The sequence below is a fragment of the Notamacropus eugenii genome, chromosome 1, assembly GCF_028372415.1.
Source record: "Notamacropus eugenii isolate mMacEug1 chromosome 1, mMacEug1.pri_v2, whole genome shotgun sequence".
NCBI lineage: Eukaryota > Metazoa > Chordata > Mammalia > Diprotodontia > Macropodidae > Notamacropus > Notamacropus eugenii.
This window is the reverse complement of record NC_092872.1, coordinates 514,796,748-514,814,783: the sequence shown is the minus strand read 5'-3', so window position 1 is coordinate 514,814,783 and position 18,036 is coordinate 514,796,748. Positions and strand designations below refer to the sequence as shown.

General features: G+C 38.1%; 1 pseudogene; it reads right to left on the bottom strand.

The window, feature by feature from the left end:
- Nucleotides 1–3,778: 3,778 nt before the first annotated feature.
- Nucleotides 3,779–18,036, bottom strand: part of LOC140518692 (splicing factor Cactin pseudogene) — a 57,250-nt pseudogene continuing 42,992 nt past the window's right edge.

The window sequence follows — 18,036 nt, the reverse complement described above, 5'->3', positions numbered from 1 at the left end:
ATTTTAATTTTACAGATGAAGAAATTGATTTCCAGGATTTAGGGACTTAACTCATTTTTACAGCAATAAGTGGCAGGACCAGGGATTATACCCAGGTTTCCTGACTTCTAATCTAGCGTTCTTTCCAATACACCCAATGTGCATACTCTTTGAAGAAAGAAAATTATATATTTTTCTTTTTCAACTTTCTATGAAAACCCAAAGCAGTAGACAAAGGACATCCTTGTCCTTTGTTTTTGAAGAGGACCAGTGACATCATGGGTGATGACTTGACTTGTGATATTATCACAGTTTGGCTATGCTAAAGAGTAATAGGGATAATGATAAAAAGAAAACATCTCAATACATTATTGCCCCAAACACTCCCTCTTTGAAGTTCCCAATGAGCATTGTTTCAAACCCATGCCATTGCCTCTTACCAGGTACTGCCATGGTTAAGAGATCAGGACCAGAAAAGAGAGGCATCTGCTACTGGGTCCTGCTTAGAATAGGGCAATGGCTAATTCTACATTCTCATGGTATACAGAGGCCAAATCCCCAAAGTTGGCTTTCAGATAGGAGAGCTTCCAGTTGTTCATATATCTCTTGGTAGAAGAGATCAAATCCAGTTAGTAGATGTCTCTCAAGTAGGGTGTGGGGGAAGGAGAGAAGATGGAAGAGGAGAAGGAAGAGAGAGAGAAAGAGGAAGAGAGAGAGAGAGAGAGAGAGAAACAGAAAATGGGCTTCAACTTGCACTCTGAGTCCATTAACTCTAATGTGAGGCAAATAGCAGGTTTCATCATGAATCTTTTGGAATTGTAGATGTGTTGATCAGAATTCCTAAGTCTTTCAAAGTTGCTTATCTTTACAATGTTGTTGTATAAATTGTATAATTTGTATAAATTGTTCTTCTGGTTCATCTTTATATCACTTGTGCAGCCATTCCCCAATTAATGGGCATGAGGTGGGCCCTTTCTCCACAGTGATTTCTCCCCTCACTAATGGCTATAGAGCTTGAACCACAAGAAGAAGAAGCAATCTGAAGGGGACTGCTATTCCCAAGGCTCTTGGGTGTCAAGACCTGGACTGTCTTTAAATATGTCTCAGGTGAGATGAGAGTCAAAATGGTGCCAACTCACTTGGCACAAGCCATCTCCTGTTTCTCCCTCAAGAGGTACTGCTATTTCAGTTTAGACTGGCTTTCATATTCATTCTCTCATCTGAAGTCCCTCCTCCCTGCTAAACTCCCTAAAAAACTAACAACAAAGCAAAAAGGAAAGGAAAGGAAATAAGTATTTAAGTGTCTACTACATGCCAAGCACTGTGTTAAGCACTTTACAAATACCCCATGTGATCCTCACAACAATCTGGCGCAGATCGCATGACTGATATTTTACAGCATCAGAAATTTAGAGCTCTAAGTCAGTCATGTCAAACTCAAATAGAAATGAGTTGAACAAAAGGATTTCTGCTGGAGGCTTATTGACTTAGAAAACCACATATTAACACTGTCTTATGTCATATTGTGATTTTATTTATTTTGTTAAATATTTCCCATTTTAATCTGATTCAACTCACACTTGGAGTGTGGTGGTGGTGGTAGAGGCAACATGTTTGATACCTCTGCTCTAATGGACAATCTATTCCAACCTTCTTCATTTTACAGATAAGGAAAATGAGACAGAGAAGTTAAGTGATATACCTAGTGTCACACAGGTAATGTCAGAGGCAGGATTGGAACACAGGTCCTCTGCGCTTCAATCCAGTGATCACTCTACTGTACCATGCATGCTGACTCTCACTTAGGCTCCATCCTACAGAAATGGAGACTCTGAGATTAAGTTGATTCATTAAGGTCAAACCAATGTCAAGGAAAGGACTAAAATTTTGATTTTCTCATTACAGGTTCATTGTGTTCTCTTCCATACTATACTACCTACTAACCTTGCCTGATATCAAAGTGGTGACAATCATAGATATATCGATGGATTTATTTGCATGCTAGCCTGCTTCTCTATGTGAAAGTCTTTCAAAGATCACTGCAGATGCTGCCTTGTCCACGAAGTCTCTCCTTATTCTCCCTTCTCCCCTTTCCCCCAGGTGAAAGTTATTTTAAATTTCTCCTAGCACTTATCCAGATCCCCCTTCTATCAGTCATATGTGTGGGAGTCCTTCCTCACATTAGATTGTAAATATCTGGAAAGCAGAACCCATATTTGTTATTTTTGTTTTTATATACCTGGAGTCAAACTTGGTGCATTCATCGTATATTTTATTGTTGTTCAGTTGTTTCAGTTGTGTCTGACTCATTGTGACCCCATTTGGGGTCTTCTTGGCAAAGATACTGGAATGGTTTGCCATTTTCTTCTCTGTGAGAAAATTGAAGCAAACAGGATTAAGTGACTTGTCCAGGTCACACAGCTAATAGATGTCTCAGGTCAGATTTGAACTCAAGTTTTCCTAAATCCAGGCCTCAAATCTATCCACTGTAGTCATCTAGCTGCCCTCCATTATATACAGTAGTACATGCTTAACATTGCATGTCCCCAAAGTCTTAATATAGTTATAGGCTTAAACGTACTGTATCTGTTTGGTGAATTTAAATTTAATTCTTTCTCTTCAAGGATCAATGATGTGATTCCCAAGATCATGTGATTCAGCATGATGTGTAATAATGGAAAGCAAACTAGACTAGAAGTTAGGAGACCTGATGGAGTTCTGGCTTTGTCAAGGACAGAAACTAACTGTGTGATCTTGAATTTTTCTGCTCTTCAGTTTCTTTCTCTTTAAAACGAGGTTGTACATTAGAAGGATGGAAATTCCTTGAAGGTGGGGAATTGTTTCATTTTTATCTCTGCAACTGCAGCCCATAAGAGATATTTAATAAATAAATTGAATAAACATTAGATTGGGTTAGTGGGGATTAGATTACAGAGGGAGGAATATATGTATCAACCATAAACCAAAGGAAACATTCTGGTTTACTGTGAAAATTTTTCTGAGACACTACAGAATTTTTCATGGCTAAACATTATTATTAACCTTTGTTTACAAAGGTATGATCTAACAGCAAGAGTGCACAATTAGGTACGAGAATACCTTGGTTACAAGGTCATTTTTCTTTCATGAGCTTCAGTTTTCTCATCCACAAAATGAAGGAGAAGAAGTGATAGAGGAGCACCGAGGATCCCTTCTAGCTCTGACATTCTGTGTTCAATTTTCACTTTTGAGATTTTCCCTTTAAGATTTAACATTCTATGATCTGGGATCCCCTCTAACTCTGACAAAATCCATTGCAACTTCTATGAAAGATTCAGTGCTACTTTCCGGTCAAATAGAAATACTATCTAGACCAAAGGAAGCTTGGACTCCAATTATAGAGCCAGTGAATGGGAAATAGTAGGAGTACTATTCAAAGGCTATGTAGTGGAAAGAGCTTTCATTGTGTCTGAGGTTGGAGGACCTGTGATGAAATCATGCATGACTCTGCTACTTATAAAAGTCCAGTAGATTTTTAGCCTTAAAAAAAGAAAACCTCCAAAATTGCTTTTATTTAGTTGAAAGTAGTCCTGAAGAAATTGTGACATTGGACCTATGTACAAAGGAGGACTTCAAAAGGGAAAAAGCATAGGACAAAAAGTATATATACCCTCATGTTCCACCAAAGGAACAAAAAGAGACTAGAAAAGGACAGCTCTTCCAGGGAAGGTCAACAAAGGATGGGTCTATCTGTCTGCCTCTGGTCTGTTTCAGAGGTCATAGTTTGGGGACAGGATCACTCTGAATCCCCATCATTCCCCTACCACTGGTAGTAGCAGTATTGCTTAAAGGGGAACCAAAGTTGGAAGATGCTGTTGGTAAGCTGGCATTAGAAGCCATGTCAGTGTGAATACTCCCACTCCTGGTTGACAGTGTCCTCATGGGGAGGTCCACCATGGAAGCACAGTATAGCAAAGTCCTTGTTGTCTTGGCATGCTTCTAGGAAATACTCTGGTGCAGAGTGCTGGTCAATTAGGTCTGGGTAAAAGATGTTAAACTTGTAGTCGTGCATGGTCTTTGGTGGAGGAGATTGTCAAAGTCATTGGGAGTCTGGTTGTACTTGTTCTACTCAGAGCCTATCTGGACATGGTTGAAGAAACAAGGCTTGCAGGGTTGGTATTTGTCTGCCCACAGACAGCCCTTGCCTATGTGGGGGCATCTCCTCACTGAACTGGGCTTTGTCTGACCCCCATGTCCTGCATCGTTCTATGGAAGATGTCTTCTGTCCTCTCACTGGCAGCTCCAGTGACCTGTAGCTATTCAAGAGACAGCAGGAGGTATTGAAGGTCCTCTTCTTATTCTACCACATGAGCATCGAAAGGCAGCTCATGGGAGATGATCAGTCTGGGGCTGTACTTTCCAGTATCATAGTCATCAAGGTTCTATTGGAGAAAGTCTTCCTCCATTAGTACAGCTTCTCCCTCACCCTTGCCCTCAGTCTCAGGCTCCCCTTCAGTTCTAGCTTCTTCTTCTTCAGCTTCTGGCTCCTTGAGGCACCTGGAGTGAAAGGCCCCAGTTGGGCCTGATCTTGGTCTTCAGGTCCTGACATTCATTAGGAAGTGTTGGCTCTTTCTTGAGGATGGGGAATAGGGGCTCAGTCTCAACACCTTGCTCCTGTTTCAGCTTGTACAATTTCTGCTGGAGTACATCTTGGTGATGCTCACAGAGCCTGACTCTGGCCACATTTGCCTTGAGTTGTTGCAATAGGCTCTCCCAGTAGCCAACATCCAGGTTCTGCCTCCCTGCCTGGACCTTGCCCTCAGTTCCCTGGAAGATCTACTGTACATCTCCCTGGAATATCAACTGTACATCAGAACTAACAGAGGCATTCACCCCTTCTCAACACCCTCGTGGACACTTTCCAGATGCCTTAAGCTTTCAGAATTTAGAATCTCATGCTTTGTAATGATGACCAGAAATCTACATTCTTGCCCTGTTCCAAATTCATGTATACTTTTATGTCTTTGAGCAGATCTTCTATGTCTGACATGGTGAAGTTGTTGAGGAAGGTATAGGGCTCATGCATCTCCACAGCCAAGTCATCAGCATCTGCGCTATTATATTTGACCAGGAAGTCAGTGGGCTTGGCCCTTCCATCCCTTGTTCAGATTGACTTGTTGAAGGTGGAAGCTACGTTCCTGTTCCTCCCTTTTAAGTGCTCTGCCTCCTCCCTCTGCAGCATCTCCAACTCTTGTTCCTGAATGGATTTTTCCCTCTCTCACTCCAAGTATGGCTGCTTCACATTCTGCAATTCTAGTTGAATGTCGTCCTGAATTCTCTTCTTTCTCCCCTTCAGCTCTTTGTCTTCCAGGTGAATGATCCCCTTCTTTTCTAGTGCCTTGTTCCATATGAATGTCCCCAGAAGATTGTGGTCTTCAAAGGAGTCCTCAGTATTGGTGTAGCCCATATAATCCTTACTCCAGACCATCTTTTTTCTCCTCCTCCATTCTTTGGTGAGGTTGACTTCCAGTTCCAAACCATCTGCCAACCTGGATACAACCGCTAGCTCCTGAATCTTAGGCTTTTGAGAATGTTTCCTCTTACAGAAGTACAATTTAAACAAACACCACAAAGGGATAAGGATTTGGATGGACCAAAACTGGTTTCTAATTCTCTAAGATTTAATCTAAAATTTAAAGGCCTAATTTTTTTCTAAAATTAAAGGCCTCCACTTTTGTCACAAATGTTTATTTCTTCTTCATCACCTTTGGTGGGAGAGGAAGCACACCTAACTTTCCAGGCAACATTCAATTTTCAAAGAGAAAATGGGTCGTGGGAGCTCCTTTTTTGTTTTTGTTTTTTTTTCTGATGTGCTAATCTAGGGGAACTCCCTGCTGCCTGGCTTCTCCTCCACTGGGTTGAATAAATCTGTCAACCTCCAATGAGACAGTAGTGACTTTTTCCTTTTATAGGGACAGCTTCATAACTTTGCATTCAGCTATTGGTCCTCCCTGGAAGGAAGAAGTAACTTGTTTGGAGAACTACAGGAAGTATGGACTCTTACTTAGTTCTCACCTCATTAGAAAAATTTGCATGTCAATTTCTGGAAACTTGGGCTTCACTGAAAAATAGAATGCATTTTTGAAAAGGGTTTTATGATGGAGGCACAAAGAGAGCATATACAGAATCACTTCAGCTTTTCAGACACAGACGTGGTGGCCTCAATTCTGTGATTAAATTTAATAAAGTTTAATTATTACTTCAGACAGAGCATCCTAAGGCATTTAAATAGAGGAGCTTCCTAGACTAAAGATCTTCCTTTCTGAAGAATTGTGTCAGGAAGGGGATGCATCAAGGATCATAAATTCTCCTTTGCCTTTTTAACACTTTATGGGCTCCCAGGCAGCCCCAACAATAGGATGGGGAATGACTCTTAACAGCTCATTAAGGTTGTTTTTACCAAATGCTAATAATAAAAAGAAACCCTAAAAGCCTGTCTCATTTTTATTCAGAATGCCCTACTGCCGAATATAAAAAGATGCCATAAAATGGAAATGCCAGAGAAAGCCACTAGATGCAGTTATTTGCTGAAGCCACGTTAAGATTTCCACATTAACTTGTAATCTCCGAGGTAATAATGGATGGATTTGGCAATAGGGTAGTTGCTGGAGAGAATAGAAACTCTCTACACACAGCCTGAAAAAAGCTGTGTCTTTACAATGTGCACAATACATATATTAAATATCATAAGTATATTATTGTATTATGCAGACAGTTAATAAAAGCATAGTTGGTGAGTCTATAATAGAGAAACAATATCATGTGTATGTTAAAAGTGTTATTTCATGTCTATCCCTAACATTACATGTAAAGGATGGAAACACAGAATAATGAGTTCCTTTCCCTATTCAATTTCCTGATACAGGTCTTTAAGACTAGCCTGTGTTATTAAAACAGGTTTGTGAACAGTGATGAGAGTGGGTAGGTGATAGAGAAACATGAGTCCAAAAAACATCTGGGAACTGAAAAGAAGTTATCAAATTGTTATATAAATTGTGAATGCTCTATTTCATCTGTACTTATCTATACACATCTCAAATCTCTACACATGACCATATGAATTATATGAAACTGCTTTACAAACCTTAAAGTGCTATATGAATGTCAGTGGCTATTATTATTATTATGAATGACGAACACTGAAATTCAAATGTGTCTCTAATCCTAGATATAGGATTATGTGAAAGATGAATATCTTATCTCAATCTACTTATATATCTCTCTCTAGAGAGAACGATCTGTGCATATGGGAAATAACCTCATTTATCATTCACATCAATATTTATCTCACTTCTGCTTTAATTTTCAGATATTATTTCACTTCCCTTTCTTTCCATTCACAATCCTCTTGGAATACTCTTCTTTTTAGATAGATATTAGCCGTCTCTGAAAAGTGTCTTTATAGTTTTCTTTTTCTTTGGAAGCTGTTCCAATCTTAAAAATACAAGACTGAGTAAAAGAGTGAGCACTGACAAAAGGTGTCAAATACTGTAATTGAAAGCATTTTATTTTGAACTGAATTCTTGTTATTATTACTGATATGTGAGCAAAAATTTGAAATGTTATATCATCCCTCCCCAAATCATAAATTAGTATGAGAAGATTGCAACTTTCAGTCTTTGCTGGATATCCCCTGAATTTGTTAGAGGATCTCATTTTCTTTAGATTAAGGCTGATGTGGAAAATAGATACATTCACAGCTCACTAGGGTCTACTTGCCCAAGCCATGCCACATGGACCTCTGAAGTGATTTATGGTTCGCTCCACTGCCTTGGCCTTTTCAAGGGAGAGGATGGGGGAAGTTATAGGCAATTAGACTTGACTTTTAAAATTGCAAATGCAATATGGCTGAAAGGTGTGTGTGTGTGTGTGTGTGTGTGTGTGTGTGTGTGTGTGTGTGTGTGTGTGTGTGTGTGTGTGTGTGGTAGGACTCTCTAAATATTCCCTGGATTTCTGGTTACCAATTTTTTAAAATGTGCTCCTAAAGTTCTTTAGTGAGATACCTCTGAAAGTCACACTAATGACAAATGCTAGATAAGCAAGATCCTCATGAGACTCCTCATTCTTCAGAGACAGATTGTTTCTCCAAACTTTACCTTTTACCACCAGATGGCCAAGTTATATCTCCTTGCCACCCACTGACTCCCAAAGGAAAGGAGAGGATTAGTGCACTTGAGATCCCTGGTCCACTGCCCTGCTCAGTACTGGCACCAGCACTGGGGTTAAATAAATGGTGAATAGCCTTTAGTTTGGAAAAACTGCTGAGTCCCACCATATGGGCTGCTCCCGGCCCCAGAATATGCTTTATTGGCATGGCTTAGAGGTTTACAAGCAATCTTCTTGAAGTTTTAATGGTGGCTTGGATGATTTATCCTATTTGAAGAGTCACTGCTATAAGGAGACACCCAGTTCCTGGGCTTTTGCTTTCGTTTATTATCAAAACCTTTAATCTTTCCCACAATGCGGCCTCCATCTCCCATAAATAACCCCATTATGGCCACACAAAGAACATGGAACCACTCTCATATAAGTTTGAACTTTTCAAGTCATAGTTTTTGGAAACCAGTTTAACTAAAAAACCAGAGTATTTTAGAGGGATGGGAAGCTGGGAGGGGGTGAAAATGGTCTGAATATCTATTCATTCAGAATATGTCTTCTGACCTCCAGCCATTACAGGTAAATTGGTAGACTTAAGGAAGACAGCCTTGGAAACCCTACAGTCTCTGATCTATCCCTCCACAGAATGGTTTTGAGTACTTGTTTTTACTATGTTAGGAGCTCCTTTCATTCCTTTTATCTTACTCAGTGGGAGAGGAGCTGGCAGTAATGCCAATGTTTAAAATACACAGAGTATCTGAATTGAGATAAATTATGCAAATTTTCCATTTTAGGATGTCCCCTCCTAGGTCTTAACACATACCCCAGAAAAAGAAGAGACTTTACCAATGAATTCACGTACATAATGCTAGTTTTCTCATGTTCATAGACATATAATTTTAGAGTTGGCAAAATTCTTACAACTTGTCCCATCTCATATTACAATGGGAAAAGTAGTGTCCAGAAAGGGAAAGGTACTTGCCCAAGGTGTGCTCTAGAACAGGAAGGAACCAGATCACAGATCTAGACCAGGAAGGGACCTCAGAACCTATCTAGTACAATCTCCTCTCCCATTTTACAGATGAGGAAACTGAGGCCCTGAAATTAAGTAACTTGCCCAAGGTCACATATGTAATAAATACCAGAGGTAGGATTTGAACCCAAAAGCTCTGTCTCCAGAGCCAATGCTCTTTCTATTTTTACCAAGCTACTTCTTTAATGATAGTCAGAGTTTCTTATAATAACCCTATGAGGTAGGAACTATAAGTATCATTCCCTCTGTTTTTTAGATGAGGAATCTTAGGCTTTGAAGGGTAAATGACATCCTTATAATTATACTATCACTAAGTGTTTGCAGTGGAATTTGAAAAAAGGTCACATTGCAAACCTAACCAGCTCAGTTTTCATATAAAGAAACTAATGCCTGGCAAGAGAGTTTAAGTGATTTGCCCAAGGTTATAAGGACAGTAAATAATAGTGACTGATTTCAGACCTGGGTCTTCTAATTCCAAATTTGGTACTTTTTATCATTATGCCAAATATATAGTACATACAAACCTTATAGTATGTATATATGTTATATGTGGTATATATGGTATCTATACACTGTAGTATATCCAGATACATTTTTGTACCTAACTATTTATTTAGTCTAAAATGCTCTGTAATAATCTTTATCTAATTACTCTTTTCAAGTCTCCCACTTACTTTGTACTACTATATTTACTCTATACTACTACATGTTACTTCCGAGATATCAATAAGAGGTCAGGCTCAGATGCGCAAAAGAAACTCAGAAACAGATACTCAATTCCTGTAATACCTGTGCTAACGTGACCAACAATGCTAGTGACTTATGAACATACTGTGTATGTAGTCTTACACACCATGTAACTGCACAAATATGGAACAGATGTACTTCCAAGAATGTACTTGCATTTCCTCATAGAGCTACTTGTGAAATGAACAAGTAAGCCACCAGTTTTTAGAAAAGTAAGAGCTGTTTCCTGAATGTATGAGCAAAAGGTACATTTTTGGTTATGGAAGCAGTGAGAACGTAGTAAGTAGGGTCAGAGAATGCTTTAGAAACTTCAGAAGAACAATTCGCAGCTGCACCTAGTGATTGATAGAGACTATAACAACCATGGGGGAGAGGAGGAAGGATGTGGAGATGGTATGACTGTTTTCCAGGTGAGAAAATCAAGAAAATGTTTGAGTTTTATCACTCTGCATATCTTGAAGTTTAGACAACTAAGACAACGAAGATTTAAGGAAACCTTGCTTAATAAATCTTGAAGAGGTGAGAATTTGGTGGTTACTAACAGTGGAGTTATTTTGTGATACTAATCAGATATTAATCAGAATTAAGAGTGAAGGCAGGACGGGCGTCTTATACAACTGTCATTCTGTACTGAGTTCTGCTGCTTAAAAGTGAAAATGACATCTTTAACAGTATCAATCCAACACTTCCCCTGAGCAGTAAAATTCACTTAAGAAGGTCATAGCATCATAGATCTTGAGCTAAAAGAAATATCAGAGGCTGCCTAGTCCAACTCCCTCATTTTACAGAAAAAGAAACTGAGGCCCAGGGAACTTAAATGACTTACCAAAGTTACACAGGTAGAAGTACTAGAACTGAAGAAGATCTCAAAGGACCAAGGTAAGTCAACTGACTCACTGATTTTGTTTTAAACCTACAAGGCAAAGAAAATAGAAATAAGATGAAAATTTTAATTTCAGCATAAAATTATAATAAATTTTTTGCATCAATTCATGCATATGCTCTGTTTAAGTCTGTGAGGTAGGATTTAAATCCAGGTCCTATTGAAGCCAGAGATAGTGCTCTCTACTACTATATGATGTTACAGTTTAAGTGTCTTATTTTATAGTGAGAAGCAATGTGTCTGTGATAGACAGCTGACCTCTAAGTCAGGAAGACCTGACACATACTGGTTATGAGACTCTGGGCAGATCACAACTTCCCAGGGCCTCAAGTATCTCTCTAAAACTAGAAACAGGTGCTGATTGACGGTGGTAGAGGAAATTTCCTCATTGGAAGGAAATCACAGGCTTGGTTTTTAAAGAATCTTATGGCATACATGTCATACATGTATACAGATGCATATACATAGACAAATATTTTATATTTTGAAATATATGTAGAGAAATATATGCCATAAGTTCCCAGTTTTGATGTTATTTAATTAAGAATTTAAAGTTGTAATATTTGTAATGAAATTTATTCCTCTAAACAAATGGAATAGGATACAGTGAAAAGAGTACTGAACTGGGAGTCAGGAGATCTGTCCCAATCTAGCTATGTGAATCTGGGTAAGTTATACTTCTTCTCTAGATCTATTTCTCCATCTGTAAAGTGAGGGGAGTAGATAGTCTAAATGGTCTTAGTTTCTCTAAAGATGCTACATTCAATTCATTCATTTGTTCCACAAGCATACTATGCTAGGCACTGAAGTTACACAGAAAAAAATTGAATAGACTTGCCTTCCTGGAGCTTACTGCTGGGAAAATACTGTGTGTACACTCACATAAAACATAAAATAATGTATATACCAAATGATTCGGGGTAGAGACACTAGAAACTATAGGGATTAGGCAAATCCCCTTGAGAGACGTTGGTTTTAAGCTGGATTTACAAGGAAGCTAGGGATTCTAATAGATGCAGAAGTGAGGAAGGAATACTTTACAATCATAGGAAACAATAGCCTGTATAATAGTATGGAGGTGAGAAAAGGAATGTTGTCTATAAGTAAATAATAAAGAGGACAGTTTGGCTGGACAGTAGAGTACAATACAGGGAGTAAGTAATATGTAAAAAGCATGGCAAGATAGACTGTGATATTGTGGGTCGTACTGTGAAGAACTTTAAACATCATGCAGAGGCATTAGTATTTTTTCTTAGAGGCAATAGGGAGCAATTGAAATTTCCTGAGCAGGGAAATTAAATTGACAGAGCTGTGCACAGATGGGGGACATGTTGAAGAAGGAGAATTACAAGATTTAGCAACTGATTAGACAGATATGGGAGGATGAGTGAGAATGCAGAATAATAGAAGATTCAAAAGTTATGAACCTTGGTGACTTCAAGAATAGTGGCAACCTATTCTTCATTTTCCAGTTGGAGCTGTCCACCAGAAAACTGGAGATGAAGTTATTTCAAGGTTTTTGAAATACTCTATAAGTGACAGAGCAGATGCTGATTGACAGTGGCAGAAGGAGCTAGTGCTCAAGAGAAAGGAAGAATTCAAATATAGAAGCCTTCCTCAATATCTCCTGACATGAGGATACCACTGGGAGTACTCTGACTGTTCATCTGTAACCTCTCATTCCTGCCATGTTACTAGTAAAGCTACAAAATATTTATTAATTAACTGAAGAGATTGATGAACCAGAAAGCAAGGGTGTCTGAAGAGACTTTAACATTCAAAGATGCCAATCAGAAGATGCAATTTAGATTCAACCTTTATTTCCAAATGAAATGAAGTCTTTAATACAAAGGCAGGGGTTGGGGTGAGGTGAACAGGAAGACTGTGAGTCAGTAGGGAAAATGAGCTAGGAATCAATAGAGAACAGCCCCCAGAATCTGGTTAGGATGATTATGGATGGATTGAACTGGAAAGACAGGTGAGGTGGCTGAATGATCTTGGTAAAGGTAAGGCTTAGAAGAAGGAGTAAGGAAGAAGGCATGTGCCTATTTATTTGTCCTGTTGGTTGAGTGTGTCAGAGTATATAAGAAAAGGCACATCCACTTCTGGAGACAGTGCTCAGAGATACAATTCTTCCTGAGAGAGCCAGGTTTTCATGGTTGCAAGGAGATGGAAAGAGCACAAAGAAGTCTAATATGAAGGAGGCAACTTGGTAGCAATAGAATGGGAGTTCTATAGGGCATATAGAAGGGGAGGGTAAAATGGAATAGGGACAGGAAAGGGAAAGGACTGATATACCTGAATATGAGGAAATGGGGAGCAGTAGCCTGGGAAAGAAACAGTTGCCTAAGCAGCGTGTGATTCTAAATCAAAGGTATTTTGAATGGAGTCATAGCACAGTGGTGGTATCGATCTATTATTGCCTAAGTAAAGAAGATATTATATCATTCATAATGTTTTGACTTATTCAATGAAAAGTTTTAAGCATGATAACAATAGAAAAAATGCTAGGCTGAAAGTCAAAACTCTGTTGAAAGGGATTCAAACCTGGTACATTTGGAAAAGACTCTTTTCATGGGTAAAGAGAATGATTATGCCATACAGTGCCTGCATGAGAGAAGGAGTTATTAAGAATTTGAGAGAGGAGACGGGGTCTTGTTTCTGCCTTCAAGAGAAGACATATGAAAATTCCAAGATCTTTTCAAGAAAAGGCCATTGAAAGACTAGAAAGACTTTGGGAAGAAGGAAAAAAGTAGAGGACCTTAGCATGTCTCTAATTTATAACTTGCTACACTAAAAACTTTGGAGGAATTTCAATTTGGGTGAAATTGGGGGCTCTTTCTTGGTTGAACTGATATATCATCTAAAATCACATGATTATCTCCATACAGAAAAACACCTTTGACAAAGTACACTCATTTATGTTAAAAAATGGAACGAACAAAAAAATTCAACCTCTACAAAGTATAGGCACAGAAGTTTGGTTTTTTTAAATTATAAAAGTATCTATCCAAAACTCCAAATTACCATGATATACAATGGAGTACATTAGAAACTTTCCCAATGAATATGGTAGCAAAACAAGGTTGCCTACTCTATTATTTGATAAAGTTCTAGAAAAGCTAGTAATAACAACAAGATGAGAAAAAAATAAACACTATAAATACAGGCAAAGTAAAGGTAAAAGTATCTTTATTTGCTGATGAGTGACTTCAAAAATTCCCAAGAATCAAAAAAGATATTAATAGCTTTAGTAAAGTTGGGGGCTACAAAATAAATCCTCAAAGATCAATAATATTTCTATGTAATAATAACAAAACCAATAAACAATAGAAAGGAAAATGCATGAAATGATTAGCAATCTGTCACAGCACACTCAATACTTGAATAGATTCAATTACAAAACAATCCTTAAGAAATAAGAGACCAATTTAAATATTTGGAGGAATATTCAGTGTTCATTGTACCAGTATAATAAAAATGACAATTCTGCCAAAGTTAATATACTGTCTAAATGCTATGCCAGTGAATCTACCAAAAGGATACTTTACAGTACTTGATAAAATAATGATTCATTTGGAGGAACAACAGGTCTAGAATATCAATGAAAATAACGAAAAAAGGCAGCAATAAGAGGAATAGTCCTTCAAGACTTCAAACAGTGATACGATGCCTCAGTTATCAGAAGCATTTAGTACTGGTTTAAAAATACAAAAGTGGAACATACTATATGAGAGAGAATCAGAAATACTGGTACTTAATAATCCAGTATTTAATTTCCCCAAATAAATTATTTGTTTTCGATAAGAATTGCTGGGAAAATGGTAAAGGAATCTAGCAGAAATTGGGTTTAGGCAAACATTTTATACCATATTTCATAATAAATTTAAAATGTCCATGGAACTTCAGTATTAAGGATTACACCACTAAAAAATTAGAAGAGAAACAGGTGACATACCTTTTAGAGCTAGGGATGGGGGATGAATTCTTAACTCGAAAAGGAACAAAGGTATTTTAAAGAGATAAAACAGTTAATTCGTTTTATGTGAAATTGTGTGACTTCTGCACAAACAAAATTAATGCATTCAAGAAAAGAAGGAGAGTGGTTGATGAGGAATAACATACACATTTATACATATACATACATAGAAATATACATATATGTATGTTTAACCAAAAGCCATTCTCCAAAAGATAAATGATTAAAAGATATGAATAGTTCTCCAAAGAATTATAGAACAACCATTTGGAAGACTCCTTCAAAATACTAATCACAACAAAAATGGAAATCAAAACAACACTGAAGTTTTGCCTCACCCTCAGCCAGTTGGAAAAGAAATAAACAATCTCTCTTGAACAGATTGTGACTACCATGTTAATACTGGACCAGGGAATTAGTGCAACCATTTTGGAAAGCAATTTGGAATTATGCAAAGTGAATAAAATGTCCACTTTGACCCAAGGATTTCACTGCTAGGCATAAAACACCAACTAGGTCACCGGTGGTGGTGAGGGAGGTTGTTTTATTTTTTAAAGGCTATCTCTATGCACACTAAAATATTTATTGCAACACTTTCTATGGTAGCAAAGACCTGGAAACAAAGTATATGGCCATCAATTAGGGAACGGATAAACAAGTTGTGCATGAATGGAACACAGTATTACTATACTCTAAGAAACAATGAATGAAATGAATACAGAGAATCATAGAAAAGAGAATTCAACGTGAAGTAAGCAGAGATAAGAAAATAAGATATATGAGGACCAAAACATTGTTAATAGAATAGCAGCTATAAACAACAGAATGTGAATGTTTCAAAATGAAAAAGAATAATCCTGGCCCCAAAGATGTGCCCCTCTGTCATTCCCACTCTTTCACTTATTTTCAGTTCCTCCCTCTCTACTGACTCATCTCCTATTGTCTACAAACATGTCCAGCTCTCTTTGGCCCTCAAAAAACCCTCTTTTTTTTCTTCCATACCCACTAACTGTAGTCCCATATCACTTCTACCCTTTGCAGTTAAAACTCAAAAAGGCCTTCTACAATAGGTTACCTCCACTTTCTTTCCTCTCACTCTCTTCTTAATCCCTTACAATCTTGCTTCTGATTTTTTCAAAACTCCCTTCAAAGTTACTAAAGATCTCTTAGCTGCCAAATCCAATGGTCTTTTCTCAATCCTCATTCTCCTTCACTTCTCTATAGACTTTTACACTGTTTATCTCTCCTTGATACTCTCTTCTCTCTAGATCTCCAGAATACCACCCTCTCCAGGTTTTCTTCCTATGTATCTGACCACCCCTTTTCTATTTCCTTTGTTTCATCCTCCTCCAGATCATACCCTTTAATCTTAGGTGTCTCCCTTAGGTGTCCCTGGCCCTCTTCTCTTCTCCATCTATACTACTTCACAAGGATCTCATCATGGATCTAATTACCATCTCTATGCTGAGGATTCTCAAATCTATTTTTCCTGTCCTAATCTCTCTGCTGACTTCCAATCTTGTAGCTCCAACCGCCTTCATACATCTTGAACTGGATGTGCAGTAGACATCTGAAACTCCAAAACAGAACTCATTATCTTTCTCCCTAAACCTTCTCCCTTTTCTACCTTCCCTATTACTGGAAAGGGCAAAATGCCATCCTCCTAGTCCCTCTGGCTCACAACCTAGGAGTCATCCTAGATTCCTCATTATTTCTCATTCCACCACCTCCCTTCCCCTCATCCAAACTATTACCAAGGCTGCCTTTGCAACATCTCTCAGATACACCCCCTTCTCTCCTCTGACACTACCACAACTATAGTTCAGGTCCGCATCATCTCATGCCTTGATTATTACAATAGTTTGCTAGTGGATCTGCCTACCTCAAGTATCCCCCTACTCTGATCCATCTTCCATTCAGCCACTAATGTGATTTTCCTAAAGCATAGGTCTGTCTCATCATGTTACTCCAAGGACTTTCCAGTGCCTCCTGGAGCAAATACCAAATGGTCTGTTTGGCATTCAAAACCCTTCATACTCTAGCCCCCTCCTACCTTTCTAGTCTTCTTACACCTTACTCCCTGACTTGTACTCTTCCTTCCAAGGACACTGGCCTCCTGGCTATTTCACAAACAAGACACTTCAATTCCCAACTCAGGGCACTTCTCTGGCTGTCCACTATGCCTATGCTTCCTCCTCTGCTTCTACTACTGACCTCTTTAGCTTCCTTTTAAGTCCCAACTAAAATTACACTATTTACAGGAAGTTTTCCCTAACTCCTCTTAATTCTAATGCCTTTACACTTTTAATTATTTCCTATTTCTCATGTATATAGCTTGCTTTGTATATATTTGTTTGCATGTTGTCTCTTGCATTAGATTGTAAGCTTCTTGAGAGCAGGGGAAGTCCTTGGCTTCTTTTTGTTATTCCCAGTACTTAGTACAGTTCTTGGCACATAGTAGGTACTTAATAAATGTTTATTGATTGATTGAGATGTGACAAGATACATCATTCCTCCAACATTTGAAGAGCTGGGGAGTCCATGGGTGTCGAATATTGAATGTATTATCAGATTCATTTTTGGATGTAAAGATCCATTTTGCAGATTTTATTTTCTCCTTTTTCTTTTCTTTTCTTTCTTTCTTTCTTTCTTTTTTTTTTTTACTACAAAAAGCCTTTGTTTTAAAGGATGGTTCTCTGGGAAAAGGAAGAGAGGACTATAGAGGGAAATTTAGTAGTTAAAAGACCAAAAGCATCAATAAAACTTATTTTTCATGAAAGGAAAAAGAGAAGAAAAAATAGGTTGTTCTTCTTAATGTACAGGATGTCCCAAAAGTCTTAGTGAGTTTTAAATTATGAAAGACTTCTGGAACACTCTGAATTTAGAGTTATACTAGATATGAGGGTACCTAGGTGGCTCAGTGGATCACACATTGGGCCTGGAATCAGGAAGATCTGAGTTTAAATGCCACCTTAGATACTAGCTTGGACACTTAGTTAGATACTACCTTGGACAAGTCACTTAACCTCTGTTTGCCTTAATCCACTGGTGAAGGAAATGGCAAAACACTGTAGTATCTTTACCAAGAAAATCCCATGGATAGCACTGTAATGTGATGGCCCATGGGGTCATAAAGAGGCAGCAGACATGACTGAACAACAAGACTAGGTCCCTTTCCATTCTTAAATTGTTCTGATTCCTTGAAAAGATCATATCTTATGCACAATAGAATATTAAATATTTTATAAACATCCAAGAATACCCAAGTATTTGTAATTT